Source organism: Balaenoptera borealis, assembly GCF_965194805.1.
Source record: "Balaenoptera borealis genome assembly, chromosome: 7".
NCBI lineage: Eukaryota > Metazoa > Chordata > Mammalia > Artiodactyla > Balaenopteridae > Balaenoptera > Balaenoptera borealis.
The window spans coordinates 56,949,869-56,975,883 of record NC_138864.1 but is presented as its reverse complement, the minus strand read 5'-3'; the positions used below and the strand labels follow the sequence as shown (position 1 = coordinate 56,975,883).

Sequence of the window (26,015 nt, the reverse complement as noted above, 5' to 3'; positions counted from 1 at the left end):
GATAGTTTTTCTATTTAATTATGTCTACCTCCTCCATTACAAATGCTGAATGCTAACAAACTTGGTACATAAACAGCCAAAGTTCATCAAAAACTCAAAACATACAAAATGCAAACAAAAATGTACATTTATTATCCAACAATCATTTTCAATGTATTATATGCACAAGGTATTATTTGGACACCTCTAAAAAAAACAAAGAAAACTTACTGAAAAATACATAGAGGATTAAAAAGGTGTTAAGTATTTCTCTTACCCAAACTCCCACAAAAAGGATAAGAAAGATTTAAAGGACATAGTGCACAAGGATAAAGACAATATGAGAAGGAAGTGACTACAACATGGTTTTGGAAACTAGGAAGCAGGTGGATGGCTAGTGTGTTTGTTTCCTATGACTGCTTTGAACAATTACAACAAACTTGATGGCTTAAAACAACAGACACTTATTCTCAGGTACCTTGACAATGGGGCTATTTGGTGGGGTGGAATTCAAGAGAATTGGTTAGCCATGGGAGAAATCATGAGTTTCCTCAGATCATCTTCCCAAACATTGGCAGTCAGATCACAGCCCCTCCTCTAATGTGGTGGGCTCAGGGACACTGAACATTGCTAAGGAAATGACACTACATGGAAAATAAAGAGTATTCATTAATTATCATTGAAACCCAGAAAACTTTTCCCAGTTGGCTCTAAAAACACTTATTCACAGGTTGATACATCCCAGGCAGGAGGATGAATGAATATTCTCTGAAGAAATATACAAGAATAGAACAGCAGATATTGACAAACGCGGATCTTCCAGTAAAACCAAATTAAGTACTACACAGTCAATTCTACCATTAGATAAGACCCACATATGCATACATACCTTCAATCAATTTTTAATATATATTTCTTAAACCTGAATGTAAAGTCATATAAAACCAGGCATTTGAAGAAAGCCTCTAACATAAAGAATAAAGATGGAAGTAAACAAAAGTAACAACTGCTATATTTAAAATGGATAACCAACAAGAACCTACTGTATAGCATAGGGAACTCTGCTCAATATTATGTAACTACCTAAATGGGAAAAGAATTTGAAAAAGAATAGATACATGTATATGTATAACTGATTCATTTTGCTGTACCCCTGAAACTAACACAACATTGTTAATCAACTATACTCCAATATAAAATAAAAAGTTAAAAACAAACAAAACAAAAACAAAAGGATCTCAGCAAAGAAGCAGAAGAGCAGAAGACTTTTTTTTTTTAAATTGGCACTTGAGATCTTCAGATAGGTTAGGGTTATTGTACACATAAAATGAGAACATGAGGTAATTTTTTAAAATGTCATGCACAGAAAAACTAAAATCTTGGAAAGTAAAATTATGAAAGTATAAGAAAGTCCAATAGAAAGGTTAGAGACAAAGTTGAAGAAACCTCTCAGAAAGCAGGGGACAAAAAGGAATAGAAAAGACTAGAATATAATTCCAGGACTTAAAACATTGTACATTTAGAAGTCCAGAAAGAAAAACGAAACAAGATGAAGAAAAGAAACGTATCAGAGAAAATGTTTAAAAAATTTTCCAAGTTGAACCATATGAATTTCCACATTGAGAGGGCTCATCAAGTGCTCAGCACAAGGTTACATAAGAACTACACAAAAGCATATCACTGTGAAATTTCAGAACACATGGGGACAAAGAGAAGATTCTAGAACCTTTCCAAGAGGAGTAAAAAGAGCCTACATACAGGAATCAGAATGATATCAGGTTTCTCAATAGAAATGCTGGAAGCTAGAACACAGTGGAGGAATGCCTTCAAAATTCTCAGAGAATTTTCAACTAAGAATTGTATATCCAGTCAAGATATTAAATGAAGTAGACTATCCCAAGTTAAAGACATGCAAATTTGCAGTAATCTTACCACCCACCCATGCATTCTATCTCAGAAAGGTGCAGGAGAATATAATCAACTAAGATGAAGAGGTTAACTAAGAAAGAAGAAAGGAGGGGATCCAAAAAACAAAAGATCTATAAAAAAGATTCCCTACAAAACAAAAATGAAAAGAATTCCCCCAAATATGGTGATGGGACATCTAGGACAGTTTTTCTCAACTGAGAGTGATTTTGTCTCCCAGGGGACATTTGACAATGCTTGGAGACAATGTAATATAACAAGTGGGGCAGTGGGCAGAGTGCTACTGTCATCTAGTGGATAGAGGCCAGAGATGCTGCTAAACATTTTACAGTGTACAGGACAGCTACCTACAACAAATAACCATCCAGCTCAAAATATCAGTAGTGCCAAGGAAGTTAAGAAACCCAGTCCTAGGATAACAGCTGTGAAGCAGGGTGAAACAGGAACAAGGGCAACTTAAACAAAGATTTTGAATTCATTCTGTGGTCAATTTAGAACCACTGACATATTAGAGCTAAGCCTTAGAAAGTAATGTTTGACATATAAAATTATGATATAATGTGAGTAATGTAGTTATAGAGGTGGGCAGGAAGTACTTGGGGACACGAGCCATTTTCCTTGACTCTGTCTGATCGTCACATTACTAATTTTTTGGCTAATATAAAAGACTCTTCATGATCTTGCCACAAACTACACTTGCAACTTTATATCCTGTTAGCTTCTTCCACTTTACAATTTGTGATTTTTTGAACACTCGTCACTTTAATTCTCTGTTTGTTGCACATACTGTTCTTTCCTCTTGAACTTCTCTACCTTGTCCTCGCAAAGAATTAATGACTAATTTCCAAAACCAAGCTCCAAAATTCAATAAAGCAGGAAACAATTAAAAATGAATAAAATGGCCCCTAAATATCAGTCCATTCTTACTAAATTTTGAATAATATATATTCATCATATAAACAACTGATAAATGTATTAGTTAAGGTAAGGCCAGGTACTGTAATCAACAACCCCCCAAATGTACAACAGCACAAGCACAGCACAAGTTTCTTGTTCACTCACATAAAACCCAAATACCAGATTAGTAAGAACTCCCCCTTCCCAGTAGTGATTTAGAGTTCCAGGCACCTTCTATTTTATACTTCTGCCTTCTTGGCTTCTAATTTCAGTGTGTTCATCAGCATTAAATGGGTGGATGGGTAAAAGCGTGCAGAATAATATATAGGAGGTTTTGATGATCTAGTCCTCTACATGGCATGCATCACTCACTTTGCATTGGACAAAACTCAGCCATGGGGCCATACAGTAAAGGAGGCTGGAAAATATCGTCTACCTGCATGCCCAAGAAGAGGAAATGGCTGCTGAATAGACAGCCCATCTCCGCTATTGTGTGGTTCTGAAAAAGTTCTAATATTCATAAACAAACAAAAAAACAAAATACAACAAGATTTGGTTATTTATAAGGTACATATGTATTAATTGATTATCATATAGCTATTGAAATCACAGAGCAGAATGACAGTGAATAGAAACATTAAGACAGAAACATGAAACAGTATACACAAAGTCTTTGAATTTCACGGTATTAAAATAAAGGAAGGTCAGAGGAGCAAATCCTGTCAGTTTCATAGCAGGGGCTGTTGTAAAGAGAGGGTAGAGAGCCCTGGGCTAAACATTGCCACAGGCAGCAAAGAAGACACTGTTCTTTTCCCTGTGAGTCAGAAGAGTTAGAAGAGCTCTATTGGTTATCAAAAGAGAAAACAAAGAAAAACTGGAGAGCTAGTTTTGTCAAAGAGGTGAAAAAGATGCGAAGATGGCTTGGAAAATATAGAAATGCTGAAGGGAAATTTTTCTTAATATATGAGATTTCTTGATGCAGCATTGAGTGGGTTAGTTGAACTGTATGAAAAATGACTGCAGAATGGGGTAGGAGAGGATTCTGTGTGAGGCTCTTATTAAGGCGATCATTTGCTTCACTGGGTTGGAGGCAATGATGGAAAAGAAGGCAAGAGTAATTTACCTTTATCTTACTATTTAATCACATGACCTTTTATTGTGACTTTTGGGCTAGGTATTTTGCTAATAACTGAACCCTTACAACAGCACACTGAGATGGGTGCTACTATCTCATTTTTTTTGCAGGAAGAAAATGAGTTGCCACGTGTCACATAGGTAGATAAGAGGTTAAGTTAAAATTCAAATCTTGGTCAGATTAACTACAGAGTCCCTTCAACACTTCCTCAAACTCACAGCTATCTTTCTTGTTGTTGCTTATCTGTTGATCTGCATTTTTTTATCAAGTCTATCAATTAATTTATAGTAAACATTATACTTAAATGTTTACATTTAAGTAAATGTGGTTGCAATGTTTAAATAAAATACCATAAAATTTATATACTATGAAATTATTTTTCAGTGTTCACTAAAATGATGACTTTCAATCCAATGACTTAAATGTGGGCTTTAGTGGTAATTTTTAAAAAGAAAACAGGAATGATCAAGTAGAAAATAAATGGTTTCTTGTAGTTTTTTCTGGCTCTAGCATCCTAGGTTTAAACTTAAGATTTTTAAGTGAAAATATGTCTTTAAAATTCTCTCGGCAAATTTAATTTGGGATACAATAGTGGTCACACACAATTTAAATTGTAAATTTTAAAAACTCCACTAAAAATAGATACTATTACCAACCTCAACTGTGTAAAGAGTCCTGAGAATTGTCATTAGAACATATTCATTTTAAGAAATATTTTTATGAAGCAATTAATTTGGGAAGGTGTCACAACTAACATTTAATTGCTACTACGTATTTAGGAAATTTCACTCTTTCCTTCCTTTTACAGATCATGTTAGCAAAATGTCAGTAGATAAATATGTGTTAAGAAACTCTACACTCTAAGGAAAACTGGAATTTAAAGTGGGTCTCCTAAGCCTCTCATATTTGGAATATCCTTTCACCTGAAGAACTACAGAAACAAGGACAGAGTTATTTGCAATGCCTGAAATACACTCTTACCACACCCATTTCTCAGCTAACAAACTTCTTTCAGATTGAAATTTGAATGTTAGTACAGTGAAACCCTTCCTGACCTCCCAGATGGTGTCAGGTACACACTGCCAGGACCCTAAGAAAGATTCAGAAGAAAGAATATCATGACTGATTATCAGTGTCTTCTGTGAATATAACTAAAAGAATTGTTTATATGCCATAACTAATAGAGATTGTTAGGGGGAAAGAGATATTCCTAATATACCTGTAATAGCAATACTTTTCTGTCCATGCCAAGATGTACTTAATAGCTTTCACTCAGATTACAATTTCTTTTTGTTTGGGCAGGGGAGGCATATATAGGCTTTGAATATATATCCTCTTCATATTCACGCAAGTTTCCTCTCCTTCAAAACTCAAAACTACTCTGCAGATTCCAGAGATTTCAGTATATCATCCCAATTTAAACAATTAAGCACAAGTCAACGCTATCTAGCCTGGTTGCCTATCAAGTTTACAGTGGCCCTTTCTTGCTTTCTTCTCCAACTGAAATTTCCAACTCAGTTTGTCCTATCACTTGACACTTCTTATACATTTCTGCTAAAATTTTACTATATGATTACGTATTTGATTGCTTTTGCTAAATCATAACTTAGATAAGGCCGTTTTCACAGGAGATCACCAAAAAGTCATCTTAATATGTGTACCTGATTTTATCAGGTCTATGGCATCATTGAAGTATAGGTTTTGATTGTGGGTAAGGAGAAATGGCTGAGGTCCTATTGTATGATAGGTCTTCCTGTTCTCGGGGGAAATACCCTTAGATTACAAGTTCCTTAACAACACGAAGGGCATTTACCTCTTGGGCTTGCCTGGAGCCTAGCACATAACAAACAATCTGAAGGTATTTGTAGCATGAATAGATTGATAGATAACATTTATAATTCCTAAGGCATGGTATTCTTTTCCTTGCTGTTGTTATCACAATATATTGCTTTTATTTAGCAAGCCACAAAATACTTTCAAATGAGATTTTCCATTTTACTTATTCATTTTGCACAACATTGTAAATAAGACATAACTTTACTTCACTTTCCCCTCCAAAAGTCAATATTGTAGTAGAAAAGAAGCTGAACATTTCAAAATCTCAGAGAAGGGCTTACTTTTGTTTGAATTAATGCAAAGACCATGAGAATCTGACATCTTGATCCATCTGGTCAGACATAAACGTCCTTATAATGATACTCTGGAAAGTTACTTTTGAAATCCCATTTGGTTAGACTATGTAATGAGAGTGGCACCAAGAGCTGCAGAGTTTGTATCACATCCCCATTTCCCAGAGATGGATAATCTTTTGAAGCATTTGAAAACTTAAAAATAGACCCATAAAATGAAGTCCCATTACCCTATCTCATGTCTTTTACCAAAGGGTGGAATTTGCTGGGGTTGGAAATTTTGTGGAAGTCTTTTAATCTGATTTGTGTGTAATAAATTGAGAAGCGAAGAGCCTCTGCAGATGTTAAGGAAAACACTACCCAGTCAATAGCTAGAACTCAAACCAAATCTTCCTTCCACTGGACAGATATTTACTTCCTTGAAACCAAGCATGATTCACTGCTATTTTCAGCTATAAAATACCAGTGAAGTAACTGAGTATGAAACATTAATATCTTTTGCTATTTCTATTCAGCACTTGAGCCCATGTTCAAGGAGAAAGCATGGAAGGGAGGGAGGGAAGGAGAGACAGAAGCTGCTCCCCTTACCACCCTCTTGAGCTGTGCTGTCTCTACAGCTAAAGACTTCAGTTTATTTCCCCTGCAAATCAATCTGACGCCGCTGAAGTCTGGTGCATTCACTTGCCTATTCAATTATTTCTTTAGAAACCAAACTCAAAGATAAGCACTTTTCGAGAAAACAGCTAAACAAATCCATCGTCTGCATTATATCAAGCTCTTTCAGACAGAAAATGCAGTCAACAGAGATCATCCTACTGAGTTGCAGATGTTGAAAATGTCACTTCTACTACACATTTCCCTCAGGAGGGATTTTATTTTTCCAGAGAGGAAAATGCTTTCCCAAATACCTTCCTTGGCCTTAGCAGTCTACAGGCATTTTAAATCAAAGATAATGTCTGTGCTAAAGGGGGCAACGGTGGCTCCCTCTTGTTAAGGGAACGTGGAGAACCATAAGCAACTCTAACAAATGGGAGGTCCAGCTAGAAGCCTTGGGCTGGAATGACTTTTATTCTCTGCTGTGTCGGCCAAAGACTGTGTTGCTTCACTGAGCTCTATTTTTGGAATCAGAGAGCCGATGCTACAAATCATCAAGTGGTTATCTTACCAACTGTACTAAAATTTCCATTTCTTATATCATTCAGGAGCTGATTGCCCTTAAAATATAGCAGGGATAATTGTTTGGCAAAGGACAACAAAACTACGGTTATTAAAAAGAACTCTTTTGCAAACAAAGGAATATGTTGAAAAATATCAGGGAACTGGAAACATTTTTGTTGTTTTGTCTTTTGAGTTACGATTAGGGCACAAACCAGAGTTTAAAGTCTGCCTGCCTGATATGTGATCGAAGGAGTTCTCTGCTTAACATTTTTGGGCTTCAATGTCTTTATGATAAGATGGGGATAATATATCACTTCAAGAGGTTTCTGCAAAGATGAAATGAGGCAATGCATGCAGTGCATTTGCAGGGTATCTGACAAACATAAAGCACTAAAAAAAACACACTAGGTCTCATCCCTTCCTCCTTTGTTGAGAAATTTGGCTCATATTCACAAGAGCTCCTTACGGGACAGGAGATTTCTGAAGACACTGATCATTTTTAATGGTGCTGCATAGTGTTTGTCTCTTGTGTTTTCTTCTCAGTTTTCCTATTGTGCAGCTCCGGTAGATGGAAATAACAGGATGCTTAGACTATTATTCTTACTTTGACATTTTGATACAGTTCTGACCCAATGTTTAAAATAAAGAGAGGTTCATGAGAAATAATGTGTGAGGATCATGAGAAATAATGTGTGAGTTTGATTTCAAGAAACTTTCATTTCTAAATTAACCATTAAAACACTATACTAAAAAATGGACAGCCCATCTAGCTCACTGTGTGCAATGTTTTAGAATTTATAAGTCTTTTCACAGAGAGCTGTTTTCTCATTTGATTCATAATAACACTATGAGGTTACGCAAGGATTTTTTTTTCCCTCCTAAAGTAAGTAAACTGAGGATTCATGTGATAAAGTCACTTGTTTAAGAACAAACACTAAATTATATAGACAAGACTAGAAACTCCAGTCTCCTAAACTGAAATAAAAATTTTTGGTGTTCTCTTGTAGCACACAATCTGTCTTTCTACCTACCTGGGTCACCTTGAGCAGGTCACACAATCTTTCTGTACCTCAAGGGGGATGATTATACCTGACTGTTTCACTATAGTATTAAGAGGATAAGTGAAGATAATGTATATGAAAGATTTCAAAAAACATAAAATTATCATTATTATTCAGGAGGGACTGTAAATATATCTCCCTATGGCCTCTTTCCAACACTCTGGAAGCTGATATATATTTTACAGATATTTATCATATATATATATATACACATATGACAAAGAAGAACAGATCAGCTGTATTCTAAAACAAAATTCCAAATTGTAGAAGAGAGTACAGCTATATATTCTCCCTATGAATTACACTTGTGATAATGAAGGAAACATATTCTAGAGAAACACTCATATTTCATATCCCTAGACTGTGAATTTATATCAGATATCTATTGGTGCTTAACAACCATGTGAGTCAGGGTTCTCCAGAGAAACAGAACTAACAGGAGGTATACATCTAGATGTAAGAGGAGAGAATACCAGTGTTTAATAATTTATCCGAAATCTGTAAAACCCCTATTTTTCTTTCTCCCTCTCTTTTCTATCGGCTCTTGTGAATTGTACATTTACTGCATTTCTCACACTGTCACATTTTACTTCCAATCAGTTGCAAGTAGTATAAATGAAGACACGTTCTTAACATTTTTCATTGCCTAGAGTAAAAACATAGAGATATATACATGTTTAAAGGCACTGAAAATTTTGGCATTTCTTGCTCAAGTTTTGAGGCTTGGGGTGAGGGGAGTGAGGGTGATGAGTGGAAAGAATACCTGCAAACATCCTCAGATGGTACCCACCTCAAAGGGCTGTGTTTAAACTTATGCTCCATATTTTATTAGGAGGGCTACACTGGAAATTTCACTTATATCTTTCCTTAATTACAGTTTTCTTACACAGGCAACATTAAGGTTGCTAATTAGTCATGTTTTATGAGTTATAATATCAATTTCCATGCATGTACATATATTTATATATGTTAATTTATGTATGTATATTAAATTATTATATATGCATAAACACTTACATTACACTCATACTGTTTAAACACAAAGTTTTTAGAGTACAGTATGTCAGGCACTTTGGTTACATGTTAAAATATATCTCAATATGAATTAACTTACTGTTTTCCCAAATAGGAAAGTCTTTGAAAAATGTAAGTGAATAATTGAATAGTTCCAAAATTTAAAATTGCAGAGGAGTGTCTTGAGTGCTATATTGGGAGTGTTGGTGAATAAAGGATGCAATGGTAATGGTATATGACAGCTTTCATGTAATTTCCTCACATAGTTTTTTATTTTTTTCCCCTGAGGCAGGCTAAGAGCTTGTGATCTAACATATCATTCTAAATCTAATTATTTTAAAAAGCAGTCAGCAGCTTCCACTTAGATTTGCCTTAACTCTGCTTCCCTAATGAGCATTAGATGCATGCCAAGTTTAAAGTTTTTTTTAAACCTTTTTAAAAACATTTTCCTGTAGCTCATAAAGTGAGAATATTTAGGAAAGTGTGATTTATTTTACTCTTTATAACTCAAAAATACACATATCCATTTGTCTAAGATTCAAAAACCTCTTACCTCAAACTAAGCTTAGGCAGTTCGATTCCTAAAGAAATTTTGGGGGAAAAATAATTACAGGAGAGAGATGATTATTACAGCTGGGTAGAAAATAAAGAACGAGTGTCTGTTCAATACACTCTTTTTGTGGTCTCAAATTTCTAAAAGGCTAATATCACTCTGAACTGTTGAAATTATCTTAATTATGAGAATAAATTATTTTGTTCTTTTTTATGGCTGAGTAATATTCCACTGTATATATGTACCACATCTTCTTTATCTATTCCTCTGTTGATGGACATTTAGGTTGCTTCCATGTCCTGGCTATAGTAAGCAGTGCTGCAATGAACATTGGGGTGAATGTATCTTTTTGAATTATGGTTTTCTCCGAGTGAAGTCAGGCACAGAAAGACAAATATCATATGATATTACTTATATGTGGAATCTAAAAAAAGGTACAAATGAATTATTTACAAAACAGAAGTAGAGTCAGGAATGTAGAAAACAAACTTATGGTCATCAGGGGATAAGGAGGGGGAGGGATAAATTGGGAGATTGGGATTGACATATGCACACTACAGTATATAAAATAGATAACTAATAAGAACCTGCTGTATAACACAGGGAACTCTACTCAATACTCTAATCATGTATATGGGAACGAAATCTAAAAAATAAGGAGTGGAAATATGTATATGTATAACTGATTCATTTTGCTGTACACCTGAAACTAACACAGTATATATCAAAACTATACTCCAATAAAAATTTTTTAAAAAGATAATACTGTAAACAACAGAAAAAAATTATGAGAATAAATTAAAAAAAAAAAAAAAAAGCTCTTGGTAACAAAGAAAAAGCCTGGAGAGCGTAGACTTCCATGGGAGGTGGAGGAGACAGAGCTGGTGAACGGTCCTAGTCACTCCCAGGGGTGGAATCTCTGATAAGTAAACCCCAGCCCCAGTGCATCACTCCAGGGAGGGTTCTGAAACATCATACAGAAATACATGGAAAGGAGACGAATGCAGTGGTTCAAAAGGAAGCAGTTTGGTAAATTCTATGTAAGGAAAGAAATGTTGCAAACAGACTGGATAAAAAAGGTATTAAGAGACTTCCTTAAGTACTCAAGAAAAGTTACTCAAACTGGAGGGTGTAGAGCTGCTACAAGGCATCTTACAAGCGGAGGATAGTAAGACTGATAAGGGGCCCCCAAATGAAACAAGTCCCACTCTATCAACTACTTAGGGCCCTCTCGTCAAGTTCTGGAACAATTGTTCCTGCACAAACTATCATTTAGGACATACAAATTATCATCATCATTCTAGACATTGGAAAATTGACATCATTCTTGACATTGCCTTTCTATTTTGAATAGAAATTTTTTGTTTGTGTAAGTTTTAGCCTTATAGCAAGCATTCAGGTAAATGAGTAAGGATCTGGGTTGTATAGGATATTCAGTGTATTTTTAATAATTCATTGTTTTTTAGTACCTTAGTGAAATATGAGAGTAAATGCTCAAGGGATTTGATGAAAAATGGGTTTCTCAGGGTGTTTTATTAAAAGATTCTAACAAATAGAGACTTGAAAAGTGATCTAGCTGCCCTGTTAGAGAAATCACTATTTGAAGGTACTCCAAAATGAGAAAACCCAGAAAAGATGTGTGTTGGGATGAATTAATGTGAATCAAATGGTAAAAAATAGACAAGAATAAGAAAGAAGGCTGAATAAGCACGGAGATTAATGTGCAGATGGCAGATCAATTTCCTGAGGCCTTAAGGACAAAAGAAAAGGAAATAACATTTATTGAGCTTATTCTATGTGCCAGGCATTCTATTAACTATTTTACATATGTTCTTATTTAATCATTCTTTTGAGAAACATTTCTTTTGAATGCTATATATGTGCTTTTTAAAAATAGACTTTATTTTTTAGAACAGTTTAAGGTTTTCAGAAAAATTGAAAAGTATAGAGACTTTCCATACATTCTGCACCCCATTTCCCCTATTATTAACCTCTTACATTAGTCTGATACATTTGTTACAGATAAAAATGCTTTCAAAACTCTTTAAAACCCTAAAATTGTGTCATTATTTCTACAGATGAGAAACTGAGGCTTAGAGAAATTCTTCCCCCAAATATGTGGCTGAGTATTTTATCCACAGTTCTACACTGCAACAGATCTTTTAATGCTCCAATAATATCTGAAGTACATATCTAGTCAAAGACCTAACAAAATGTCTCTGTCCTGTGCACTTTTACTTTTTTTTTAAACTATTTTTTAATGTTTGTGAGGTATGTAATGTTGTTCCTTTTCCTTTGTTTTTTAAATTAATTTTTATTGGAGTATAGTTGTTTTACAATGTTGTGTTAGTTTCTACTGTACAGCAAAGCGAATCAGCTATACATATACATATATCCCCTCTCTTTTTTGGATTTCCTTCTCATTTAGGTCACCACAGAGCATTAAGTAGAGTTCCCCATGCTATACAGTAGGTTCTCATTAGTTATCTATTTTATACACAATATCAGTAGTGTATATATGTCAATCCCAATCTCTCAATTCCTTCCACCCCCTTCCCCCCTTGGTATCCATACATTTGTTCTCTACGTCTGTGTCTCTACTTCTGCTTTGCAAATAAGATCATCTATACCATTTTTTTAGACTCCACATACATGTGTTAATATACAATATTTATTTTTCTCTTTCTGACTTCACTCTATATGACAGTCTCTAGGTCCTAATTAAACATAAAAGTTTTGCACAGCAAAGGAAACCATAAATAAGACGAAAAGACAACCCTCAGAATGGGAGAAAATATTTGCAAATGAAGCAATTGACAAAGGATTCATCTCCAAAATATACAAACAGCTCATGCAGCTCAGTATCAAAAAAACAAACAACCCAATCCAAAAATGGGAGGAAGACCTAAATAGACATTCCTCCAAAGAAGACATACAGATGACCAAACACATGAAAAGATGCGCAACATAACTAATTATTAGAGAAATGAAAATCAAAACTACGAGCTATCACCTCACACCGGTCAGAATGGGCATCATCAGAAAATCTACAAACAACAAATGCTGGAGAGGGTGTGGAGAAAAGGGAACCCTCTTGCACTGTTGGTGGGAATGTAAATTGATACTATGGAGAACACTATGGAGGTTCCTTAGAAAACTAAAAATAGAACTACCATATGACCCAGCGCTTGTACTTATTGTAATATCTTCTATATGTATTGCCCTTAATTATCCCTTAAGAATTTTAATGTGTGATGTCATTTCCTTTTTCAACCAGGCTTATGGATAAATATAAAGAAAATTAACAGCAGATTCAAAAGTTTGGTCAGTTGGGACTGTGCCACAATTTGTGTCCAGTAGGGTGCCCACATGATGAGGCTTAGCTTTATTTTGACATTTTATCTAATATTGAATCAGGGACAGCACTGATACCAAAAGCCTGAAAAAGACAAATTGGTTTTTCTTTCCTCATCCATGGAACCTACTTTTTTGTCACACCTGGCAATTACACTATAGAACTGTACCTTCTGCTTAGTGCCCCATATCAATTCACTACTTTTTCTTAAAAACTCCAAACCAACTCCTTTTGTTTATTGGAATATTTCCTAATGCTTTATCCTTATATCTATCATTTTCCATCATTTGGTTCATATATCATAGGGAGTGCCCCCTCAGTCTTCTTGTCTTCAAATTACTCACTTTTATGTCATCCCTGCTTTAGTGACACTTTTCAAACAGTGATTGCACACTTACACTTTTACCATGTACAGGTAATAATCTCCCATTAAAACGAGTACTGGGAATAAGATCTTACTTTCTAAAATCTTTGTTACCAGAAAGCCTGAAATGATACTTCCATATCTCCCTTTTTTTAATCACACTGCCTCAATTTTTACTCTGGTAGTTTTTGTCCTAACTCCAAATCTGTTCAGTATATGTTTTGTCAGAAGTTTTACATCTTACCTAAAAATATATCTTCAGAAGAAAAAAATAAAATAAAGTAAAAGGTAAATTATCAAATAGCACATAAATGTAATTTGGAAATTAAAATAGTCCAATGGGCTTATATTGAAAAATAGCAGTTTCCCCTCCCAACTTCTGATGAAATCCTTTTCTTCAGAGGCAGCAATATTCAAATGTCTTAGCTGTTTTGGGGGATATCTTGTGATTTTCAAATTTATGTCCATATATTGTGCTTTAATTATCCAGTTTTAAATATTATTTATTTTCTGTCTACAATGCAATATGTTATCCTCCTGTCTACTACAGAAACTAAATACACTTCCCTCATCAGCATTCACCAAATAAGCAACTTGTAAAAACTCAATATTCAGTTTTAATATTATTGTAACTCTGTAGATAATGTTCACAGGTGAGCCACATGCTGGACAAGGATTCCATTTAATTCTTTAAGAGCTTTTTATTTTTTTGAAGTTAATAAGTTACTGCTTTTGTTTTGCCTACCAGAGGAAAAAGAGAGGAATTTTCAGACTAATAAAAGGCTAGAATTCTCTGCCAGCACATATACCCTATGAGAAGCACTGAAATAAAGTCTTTATACTGAAGGAAAATGATCCCACATAGAAGCAGAGAACCATAAGAAAGAAAGAAGAGAGCCAGAAAGGGTAAAATATAGGTAAATATAAATAAATACTGACTGCTTAAAACACCAATAGTAGTAATAATAGTACCTTGTGGAGTTTATAAGATATGTAGAAAGAAAATATGTGGACAAAAATTGTGAAAAAGGTGAAGTAGGGGTAAGTGGAGTTACACTTCTAGGGTCCTCAAATGTGCCCTAAAGGTGCTAACTTAAGGTTACATTGGTAGTAAATCATAGATGCATATTATAATATCTAGGGTAACCACTAAAAGAATAACAGTGTTTATGACTAAAAAGGTAAGCAAGGAGATAAAATAATAAATCATGCTTGATTAATAAAAAGAAGGCAGGCAAGGAGAAGTAAGGGGACAAATAATAGATTAGATTATTAAAGCACAAATAGCAAAGTGGTTTATTTAAAACCAACTATATAAATGGTAATATTAAATATAAATTGACTAAATAGTCTAATTAAAAGACAAAAATTAGTAGACTGGATTAAAAACAAGCATAAAATCTAATTCTATTCTATTTACTAGAGACACACTTTAATAATATGTCAATACACTAATACTGCCATTAGTTTTCCCTTGTTCCTTTAGCAATTATTACAAATTTAGTGGCATAAAACAACACAAATTTATAACTTTTAAGCTCTCAAGTCCAGAATGATTTTCCAAGGCTAAAATCAAGGTGTCAGCAGGGCTACATTCCTCCTGAGGGCTCTAGGGGATAATTCATTTCCTTGCCTTTTTCAGCTTCTAGAGGCTGCCTGGATTCCTTGCCTGGTGGCCCTGTCCATCTTCAAAACCAGCAGCATAGCATCTTCAACTCTCTTTCTGATCTGATTCTCCTGCTTCCCTCTTTCACTTGTAAGAATCTGTGCTCATATTGAGCACATCCAAATAATCCAGGAAAAGCTTCCTTTATCAAGATGCTTAACTAATCAAATCTGAAAACTTCCTTCTGCCATGTTAAAGAAACATACTCATTGGTTCCCAGATTAGCTGGAGGGTAGCTACCCAGGAAAGTCACTTAAATCAACAGAAGACTATGTGAATAAGAAATACACTTTGTTGTGTTAATTGACTGAGATTTCAAGGATGCTTACCAGAGCATAGTCGAGTTCTCCTAATTCATCTATTTAAGTAGAACTTTGATATAAAACCAGTTATTCCATCACTTGTTAATATACCTTCTTAAACATGTGCATCAGCAAAAATAGACATCAAAAAATCAGATCCAAATGATGTTATGTATTAAACTTATAAGCATATATTTAAAAACTACATTTACCACATAAAGAAAGTGTATCATTAAATGTGGTGAACATAGTTGACTTGAAAATATCTGCAGGGAAGAAAAAATTATAAAAAGTGACTTGGGAGATTTAAAGAAAAATCAAGCAGATTTTCTAGAAATAAATATACAATAACCAAAGTAAAGACAGTAATGGAGATATTTAGCAGCAGTTTAAACACAAAAAGAAAAGAGACTTATGAACTGGTAGATACAAAGAAGTATGACACATGATAAATCAAAAGAACAGGAGGAAGGGGATAAGAGTAGGTAAAAGACATGGAGGATAACCACAGACAGAAACATTATAATGAAACTCAAAACACCAACAGAAAGAGAAAATATTAAAGATGATTAGAAACAGGCACATTGCCTTCAAAATAATGCTGTATCTGATCTCTTATAAGCACAATGAAAGCCAGAAGTCAGGGAGAAAAAAGAAAAATTAGAGGCCAACTTCACCGTTTTTTTGTTTTGTTTTAAGTATAGTTGATTTACAATATTGTGTTAGTTTCAGGTTACAGCAAAGTGATTCAGTTATATATATATGTAATATATATATATTTTATATATGTATATATACTTCAGATTATTTTCCACTATAGATTATTACAAGATATTGAATATAGTTCCCTGTGCTATACAGTAAATCCTTGTTGCTTATGTATTTTATATACAGTAGTTTGTATCTCTTTAATCCCATACTCCTAATTTGTCCATCCCCACCTTCTTTTCCCCTTTGGTAACTATAAGTTTGTTTTCTATGTCTGTGAGTCTGTTTCTGTTTTGTATACAGATTCATTTGTATTATTTTTTAGATTCCACATATAAGTGATATCATGTAATATTTGTTTTTGTCTGACTTACTTCACTAAGTATAATATTCTCTGGGTCCATTCATGTTGCTGCAAATGGCAATATTTCATTCTTTTTTTTATGGCTGATAAAACTCATAAACCAAGAATCCAGTAATATGCAGAAAGGATAAAATGTCATGAAAAAATTTTGTTTATCCCAGAGAAGCATAAATTTAACATTAAAAACATTAGATTGGTATTAGAAAATAATTGAATGTATTTTGCCACATAAACAGGTTAAAGGAGAAAAAAATCATAGAGTTGTCTCAACAGATGTTGAAAAAGCTTTGAAAAGATTAACTTTCATGTTCACTATGCTTAGAAACTAGAGGAAAAGAGAGAAAATTTCCTTTATCTGATAAAGGATATCTGCAATATAATTTAGAGCAATGTTCATACTTTTTCAAACACTGAAGGCCTGCCCTTCAAGACAGGGACCAAGACAAGAATGCCCACTATCTCCTGTGAAATACTGTTCTGGAGGTGCTACACAGAGGAAGCAGTAAATTAAACAAGCAATGAAATAAAACTTCCATTATTTGTAGGTTACATTATTGTGTACAAAGAAAATCCAAAGGAATCTATAGTTATGTGATTAGGCGTAATAAAAATTTAGCAATGTTGCTGGATTCAAAAATAAACACACAAAATATACAAATATCCCCCAGGAACAAACACTTAGAAACTACATTTGCAGTAGTATCAAAAATATCCTACAAAAATAGGCAAGACCTATATGGCAAAAATAATAAAACTTTTAAAGAAATTAAAGAAAATCTAAATAGATGGAAAATTCATAAATGGATGGACTGGGGAACACATTTTTGTAAAAATGGCAGTTTTCTTAGGTTGATTTATAGATTCAACCCCTATGAAAATTCCAACAGGGATTTTTGTGGAACAAACCAAGTATAAAAAGTATAATGAAATGCAGAGTCAATTGTATCAACGACCATCTTGAAGAAGAATCGGGTGAGAAGACATGCTTTAGTAGGTAATTTTTTAAAGTTATTTGAAAATAAATTCATCATGTTATTGTTGCATGTAGAGGAAAGACCAAGGAAAAAATAAAATTAATTAAAATAAAGTGTAATTTAAAAAGGCTAGAAACAAAGCCACTGCTTATACATGGGCAATCAACTTATGAGAATAATTGGGAAACACAAGCTTTTTGAAAAATGATTTGACATAAGAATATTAAAAAAATTATATCTAGTTTGGCCCCTAACTCACGTCATGCACAAAATCAATTCTAGGTGGACTGAAGACTTTAATATGAAAATTAAGCTTTACAGCTTCAGAAATATTAACAAATATCTTCATGATCTTATCTAGAGGAAGATTTCTTAAAGAGGGCACAAAAAGTGTTAATATGAAAGGGGAAAATGAACACATTTGACAATATTGAAATTAAGAATTTCTATTCCTAAAAAAAAGGAGAAAAAAAGAAAAAGAATTTCTAGACTTTAAAAAAATATCCTAAGAACTAGACGGTAAGTCGTAAAATAGGAGAAGATATACAACACATATCAAACAAGGGTTAGTATCAAAAACACTATATGTAAAAACACCTACAAATCAATTTGAAAAGGAATATAATTCAATTTAAAAAACGAGAGCAAGATTTGAACAGGTACTTCAATGTAGAATTAATGTGTTATTGCTCAGGACAGTCCTAATGTACGTCACTTATCATGGTTTAATAGTTAATAATGTACTCTTTTACTCTCAAGAGCATCCTAATATGTTCACTTATATGTTCACCATATCCTTCAATCTTTCTGTTCTCAGACCTATCTTTTATCCCTAATTTCTGAGCTGTCTAAAGCCTCTAATTGGAGGGCCTCACTGTAGTTGTGCAGAATTAATCTTTTTGCTTCTGCTGGGCTTTTCCGTCTGCAGCTTTCAGTTTTGTGTTTTTGAGTTTTCTATTTCACAAAATGTTATCAACCATTTCCTTTGCTCTTTGTCCTTGTGAGTTTATAATACCTTATTTCTTTACAACCATCTCAAAGAAAATGGAGAAGAATCCAAAATTAGTGATTATACCAAAGTGCCATACTTTACCCAGAGTACTTATTTAACACTCTCCGTTCTTCATTTAAATGCCTAGTTGAAATCATATCCACTTTAGAAATCCTTCACAGCGAAATAGGAGATGGTACTATCTTCTTGAAAAACACGCCTTGTTCTTCATCTTGATAAATGCACTTTCCCTTTTGCATATTTGATCCTATATATCTGATGTTTTCAGAGGAAAATTTTTTCAGAGTTGTATTGATTCGCTGTGTCTATGTGTGACATTTATACACTGAATGGCAATTAATGCCCATAAAATAGGAACCTGTACTGCATTAACAAAATTGTTAGAGTTTTTGTTTACGAGTCTGGTGTATAAACTGAAGTCTCCTTAGTTTGTTACAGTTTCTATAGTCAGAGATTTGTCGGAGATTCACAAAAATGTGCTATTTGCATAGTCTTTCTCTTCTCCTGATTTTTATTCACATTAACATTAAAGACAGGAAGCTAATTAATTTATTAACAGCTACTTCTTCGTTAAGGATATCAGTCCAGACTCTGGGAACACAAAATAATAATTTCCTGAAATTATTTTGATTGTTAACTGATAGAGGACAGGAGCCACGTTTTAATCATTTTTGGATTTCTGGCACCAAAGGAGGGCTCAATAAATGTTTGCGCTTGAATGGAAGTTTAAAGTGACTGTTTTTGGTACCTGCATCGAATAAAAATGCATTTGCCATTTTAACTGAGGGTGAGGTAATGATGCTGTTCTACTTCATCCCTTCAAGTTTTTATACCTTGGCAACAGAGGCAAACACAGGAGATAACTCGCCTGAAAGGCAATGTAGTTGTGTCAGCATTTTACTTAGGTTTGAGCCAGTGTATCTGTCCTAAGAAAAAGTTTTATGCGCTGATAAGCTTCTTTAGAAGATGACTCTTTCAAAATAGATCCTTCTTCTTGAGAAAAAGGTAGAAAAATAAAACGTCTACAATTGCTGGATACTTCACTTCTATTTTTACTAGCATAATAAAAGGACCACAGGGAAGTGTCCTTGTGAGGGAAACAGACAATTGCTTTCTAACTACCAGCATTATGCTCTGAGGTTCAAACACAGTCCTGAGCCTTAAACTGCAGTAGTTGAGCTCACAAGACAAAAATACGTCTGTCTCTCAATTTCACAGCAGTCTGTATCCATGAGAAAATTTTCTCAGAGTCTCTGAGGCAGGCCAGGAGTAGGATGAGATTACTTGCAATCTCCTGGAACTGAGAACAAGGGAATTTAAATAACATGACTAAAATTGTTTTGCCCACGGTGGGGCTAAAATTAGAATGTAGGTCTCTCAATTTAAGGTTGGACTAACCCCACTGGGCCTGGAAGGAATCCAAGTGCAGTGACAGAAAATAGCTCTTGCCAACTTCACAGTACCTCTGACTGCTAGGTGTGCAAAGAACCCAGCCCTTCATTGTGCTTCCCTGAGAGGAACAGGACTTGGAGTATAATCTCTACTTTTCCTTGGATAATTTCTATTTCTATAGAGTGAACAAATGGCAGCGACCTATAAGGATCCTAGTAGTGTGGGGCTAGGGGCAGAAGATGAGAACACTGGGTGAGTTTGTATCTGAATGGAAGTGATGGAACATGTCAGGAAGGCTAGTCTAGCCAAATACTCTGAGTCTTACACTAACTGAACGCACTTAAAATAAAAATGTAATGAATGTGTATTATGCTTGTAAGTTCACAAATTAGTTTTTGTGTACATCTATTATTTGATCTAATCGTCAAAACATTCCTTTGTGGCAAGTATCGCCATTTCTCATCCTATAAATGAATAAATGGACTCAGAGTAGCTAAAAACTTGCTCATGACCATCTAGCCAAGAGTAGTGAAGAAAGTAAGAGCAACGGACTTAATAAAGATCTTAAATTTGCATCTTTTCTTTCCTTTTCTTTTTGCAAAAGAGAAGGTCAAATAAGGGAGTACTGGCAGTAATTGTGGTTTAGAGCAATGTGGGTAACTTCAAGTAAAATATTATAGCCTCAATATGTTTTCAAAGGTAAGAGGAAATTGTGCTTAATATCAAGCCAGGTTGGGTGTCACCATTAAAAAAAATCTAATATAAAATAGAATCCATCCTTCGGACCATTTATAGTCAAATAAGAGAGTATAGAAAACTTAGTGTCATGTATACCACTCCAGACAGATGCTAGATCATCCCAGTATGTATATATTTATAAGCATCTTCATTACCAGTTGCTCTGATGGGCCCCAAGTGTAGAAGTTTTATCGAAAACTTGCTTAGTAATTACTTCATCTTTGAGATTTGGCATACCTTAATTGTGTGATGTGCTTTTTAAAAGATGAAAATAAAGACTTCAAAGAAGAAGAAACTTGTGAGAGCATGTGAGAGAAAAGGGTTGCTGTAGATACGTCACAACTGTCTAGATAACACCAGCAAAGAAAAGTATGCCAGCAGGCAGGAGACCATCAAAACTGCTGTTGAAGCAACAGAACTAAATCATACTGGTGGATCTTCAATGAACACTTACTGACAAATAAATACTTACATCAGAGAGGCATCATATTCATGAACTAAACTTTTAGGATTATGTACTGAATTAATATCTACAATTTTTGTAGGGAAAAATCTGTTGAATATATCTGGGCCTTATAAACCTTTAAGTATTGAAGGATTTTACCAATTTTATCTTCTATTTCAAAATTTGTAAATGTCTGCTTTTCCTGACCCTTGTTACACATTATTATTTTTTTCTAGTGTTTGCTCTCTCTAAATAATACTATTAATAGCTACTATATGTCAAGCTCTGGGCATTTTGCTGGATAGCTTTAGACAATTTCTCATTTAATCATCACACTAATTCAGCAAGTTATTATTCTCATTTTACAGACAAGAACTCTGAATCTCAAAAAAGGTTAAGTAACTTGCTCCATGTAACATGATAATAAAAGCAGATCTGGGATTTTAATCCAGAATTTAAATCATTAAAGGTAAGGCAGTATCTTTTGTGTATCTTCCACATCTGAAGTTCCTATCTAAGTATGTGCAGTGCAATCACCTGAAAAACTTAAAAACATAGTTTCCCACTTTGGACCTCTGGAGATTCTGATTCAGTTGGTTTAGGATAGAACATCAATCTAGATTTCTAACAAATCCCTTGACATGATTCTTACGCAGCCAGTTTTAGGGCCACCAAACCAATGTCTTCCATATAGTAGGGAATAAATATATATTTTTAAAAATTTGAAGTAAACTCCAGATACCAAGCTGATGCTTCTTTGAATTTTATAAGATTTAAAGATTCTTTTGATGGTAGGACACAACACGCTGACACATGAATAGATGAAAGGCAGAACTCTTTGTTACTTATAGCTCCAGAACAAAGACAAGGCCATACAAATGGTTGTAGGGAAAGGGTAAGAGCAAACTGGAGCTGTAGAGGCAGCTTATGTATAGCAAATGGGATGGAATGGCTAGGTTTCCAGGGCTCCCTGTAGATTGGCTAATTTGAATAATTTTGTAGGCCCTGGAGCATAGGGGCCATCTCTGGTTGTGTGGAACTTGGCCATGGCGCATTAAGAAGAGCGCTTAGTAACCTCAAGTGTAAGAGCCAGATAAGGGAAGTGGTTGAGGTGTGGGCTTAACTGCTGCCCAGAAAGGGAAACTGACCTGTCTCTAGCCGGAGCCTCAAAACTGAGTCAAGACAGCACAATTTAAAAAACATAAAACAACTACTATAATATACCCTGCTTCTTAGGATTATTCAAGATTGGTTCAAACCTTCAATTCACAATTTATACCTTAGTTACATCCTTACCAATATACCTCTAGCTTCCAAATACAAGAAGATGGAGGAAGAGATTTACACCTTCTAGCCATTTCTGGCTCCCACTTATAACCCTATTGAATCTTATTCTCCATGCTAAGTTTTGAATTTTTTATCATCTGTCTTGGAGTTAACCTCAGCACTTTACCTTGTTTCGCACATTTAAAAATCATAAACACATTCAGACACTGAGACACACCATACAAAAGTACTTACAGAAGGCATTGTACGTGTAGCACACTTTGATGAAGGCTTAGACTTTGAATTAAAAGGTGTTTAAATTGGCTCTTTTTTCATAACTTTCTGCTCCCTGTGTCTATGCATTTCTAATGCAGTGGGGCTTAACTATCTTTTATTTCCTGGGCTTCCTCCTAACCCCCTTCTCATGGTCTCATATTCCACTCCATGTAACTTATCTGGGTATTTTCCTAAAGAGAGAATGTTTCCATTGGTTCCAGCTATTAAATTAACATTTATATTCACTCTGCTACTGAAGATATTTTCCTTCTCATGGGAAATCTTCATTTCACTAAAAGATGTCACCTGAGGTCCTTTACTTAAATTATCCCCTTAAGTAGATTTTGATTATATTGTTTTCCATTAATTGTAAAATAATTACCTTGATTTCTATTCAGCCTCAGGGAATAAAATAGGCTGGCCAGAGTATGACTATTGTCCTATCTACTTTCACCAGTAAATTCCTTGTACACTGGAGAACATAATGGCTTAAAGTCGATTTCACTGAATCCTATTTCACAATTACAGGGCCAGAAGTAAATAACGACTCAAAAAAAAGAGCAAAGTATGCAATAAGTTCTAATTAGTATGAACTAACCGGTAAAGGGAGGGTAGAGGGTAAAAAAATTAAGCAACACACAATGTTGTTTTATTTTGCAAGAGTTAAAAAATACAGACTCCCTTCCTTAAGCTTCTCTTCTGAACCTCACACTTTTGGAACGTGCCAGGGCTCAGTTCTCAGCTTTACTCTGCTGTGCCTATACTCACTCCCTAGATGACCTCATCCAGGCCTATATGCTGATGCTTCCAAAAGAAATCTCAGCCTCATTCCTCCCCTGAACTCTGCCCATGCCATGTTTCCCTGGGGGTGCATAGCAAGCACTTCAAACAACATGGCCAAGGCAGAACTCTTCATTTTCCCTTCCAGCTCCCCAGTCTTCCCCAAATCAATGTGTGGCTGCCATTCACTACACGAATCCAATTCTTTGCTTTTGATTGTATTCTTCTAACACATCAGCAAGTTGTATTGGCTCTGTCTCCAAGATGCCTCCCGAGTTCTAGCAAGTCTCACTATATCTGCTACTAGTCTAGGCTGCCATCATCTCTTGCCTCAACTATTACAATAGATCCCTAATGGTCCACTTGCTTTTTCCATTCTTGTCCCTCTACAACCTGCTACTTAGCTGTCAGAGTAAACATTTTAAAAATATGTCAGATCCAAACATTCCCCTGTTTAAACCCTCTAATACCTTCTTTTTCCCATTTTGAAAAATGTAGAAATGTTTTGTCATGGCTTATAGCTCTACATAATTTAGCCCCTGATTTCTTCTTTGACTCATCTTTGACCTCTCATCTCCTGAAAATCCTTAGCTCCAGCCTCACTAAGCTTCATTTCATTTCTTGAATATTCTAACTTGTTCCTACTTGAGACTTTATGATTCTTGAACCCTGGACCTGCTGTGAATATCCCAAATCATTTCTTTTCATTAAAAGAAGCATCGACATTTGCATTCATCATTCCTTTTTCCTTTCCTCCTTCCTTTCTTCTTTTCCTCTCTCTTTCTTCCTCCACCCTCTCTCTCCCTTTTTCCCTTCTCACACATAATTGTATTTCTTCCACTAAACTGCACATGGACTTTGTGTATAATCTTACATTATAAACCCAGTGTCTAGAAAAATGCCTAGCACATATCAAATAATGAATAAATCTATTTGCCAAACCTGAAATAGTAGAGAAAATCAGAGATGTTGAGAAATAAGTATATAGATAATTAATTCCTAAAACAACAGTTCTATATTGACAGCTACTGTAATGTAACCATAACAAGCAATATTTATTGAGTATTTAGTATCCTTCCAGGCACTGAGCTAAGTACTTCATGAACATCATCATTTATTTCTCAAGACAACCCTCTGAAGGAGTGCTCTTAGTTTTCCTGTATTATGAATGCATACCCTGAAGTTCACAGAGTTTAAGTGACTCATGGTCACACAACTTTTAAATGATAGATTTGGGTCTTTAATTGATTCGTACTCCAAAGCCCATGCTTGCAATAATTGTATTATACAAAAATAACACAGTAACTTTTTAAAAGATAGACTATCTGAACTCATGTCTATATTAGTGGAGGTAGTGATAACCCAATAATTCTATGAAAGAATCTAAAGAATCTGCGGAAGAATGCGTGAATGCACTGTCACAACAGCATAAAGAAAGGTAGTAGGAATGGAGCGAGTACTAGACTAGGGATCAGAAGTACTGGGTTCCAGTTTTATGTAGGCTGCTCCCCAGTATTATAAACTGGATCTCAATCTCCTTTTCCATAAAAGAGGGAAATTAGACTAAAATTAAAGCATTAAAACTGAACAGCACATGAACAAAATTCAGTTCTCAGGTATATTTTCTTAGGTCCTTACTTTTTTTTTTTTTTAATCTTTTTTGGTAGAGACTTTGGGAATTTAGTTCACTCCCAGACTGTCCCAAAGAGTTCCTATTGTCCTTCATCCAGCCCACTAAACTCTTCACTATTTTTTACTCTGGTCCTTGGGGAACATGTGATCTTTTGGCATCTAAGCTAGAATTCATGGTATCTGATCCCTCTTCAAGTCCAAGAATACTGTCCACAAGGAGCTACCCATGGAATAAATACAAAAATATTTTAATGGCTGTATCATGACTTTTAATTGTCAGTCAAAGCATAAATTAATTCTTAAGTTAATGATATTCATATCTTACACAGCTGTAAAAGAACAAAAGCTACTAAATGTACACTTAGAATAAATCTTTTTAAAAGTTTATTGCCAAACATTATTTTATCTGTGGCTTGAATGATACATGGAAGATATATAATTTGTTTCACTGCTGTCATTTTAACATCGATCCTATTTTAAAGAATCATGACAAGAAATGAACATTTCACATAAACAGACAAGATAATATGTCTGTGGTAGTAAAACATCCAGATGTAAAGAGGAACAGTCAGTGATGTGACAGTTTCTTTACAGAAAGCCAAACATCTGGAGGTTTGGAGAGAACTTCACAATTACCTAAATACTTCATTTCTTATCTGGGTATTTATTTTCATGTAGCTGCAATCTAATTTGGTGCAGTATCAGTAAGTAAGGGCAGGGTGAGGGGAGTGTTGGATTCTAAAGAAAAGGTTGTTTTTTTCTCAAAGAACTATTTACGATATTATTTTTAATATTTTAAGAAGAGTTTTGGTCTTCTCAAAGGCCTTTTTCTAATATAGTGAGAAGTATAGTGCAAAGAGAACCGAATATCTATAATTCTGTAATAAAT

At 34.6% G+C, this 26,015-nt stretch overlaps 1 protein-coding gene and 1 long non-coding RNA gene across 2 annotated transcripts in view; one reads left to right on the top strand and one right to left on the bottom strand.

The window, feature by feature from the left end:
- LOC309631855 overlaps positions 1–19,328 on the top strand; it is a 173,710-nt gene extending 154,382 nt beyond the window's left edge. The window contains exon 2 of the long non-coding RNA XR_014246616.1: positions 10,571–19,328. This is a non-coding gene — a long non-coding RNA (uncharacterized lncRNA). The remainder of the gene's footprint in view (positions 1–10,570) is intronic.
- The window catches only part of MACC1 (MET transcriptional regulator MACC1), a 288,870-nt gene that overhangs the window by 127,818 nt on the left and 135,037 nt on the right, over positions 1–26,015 (bottom strand).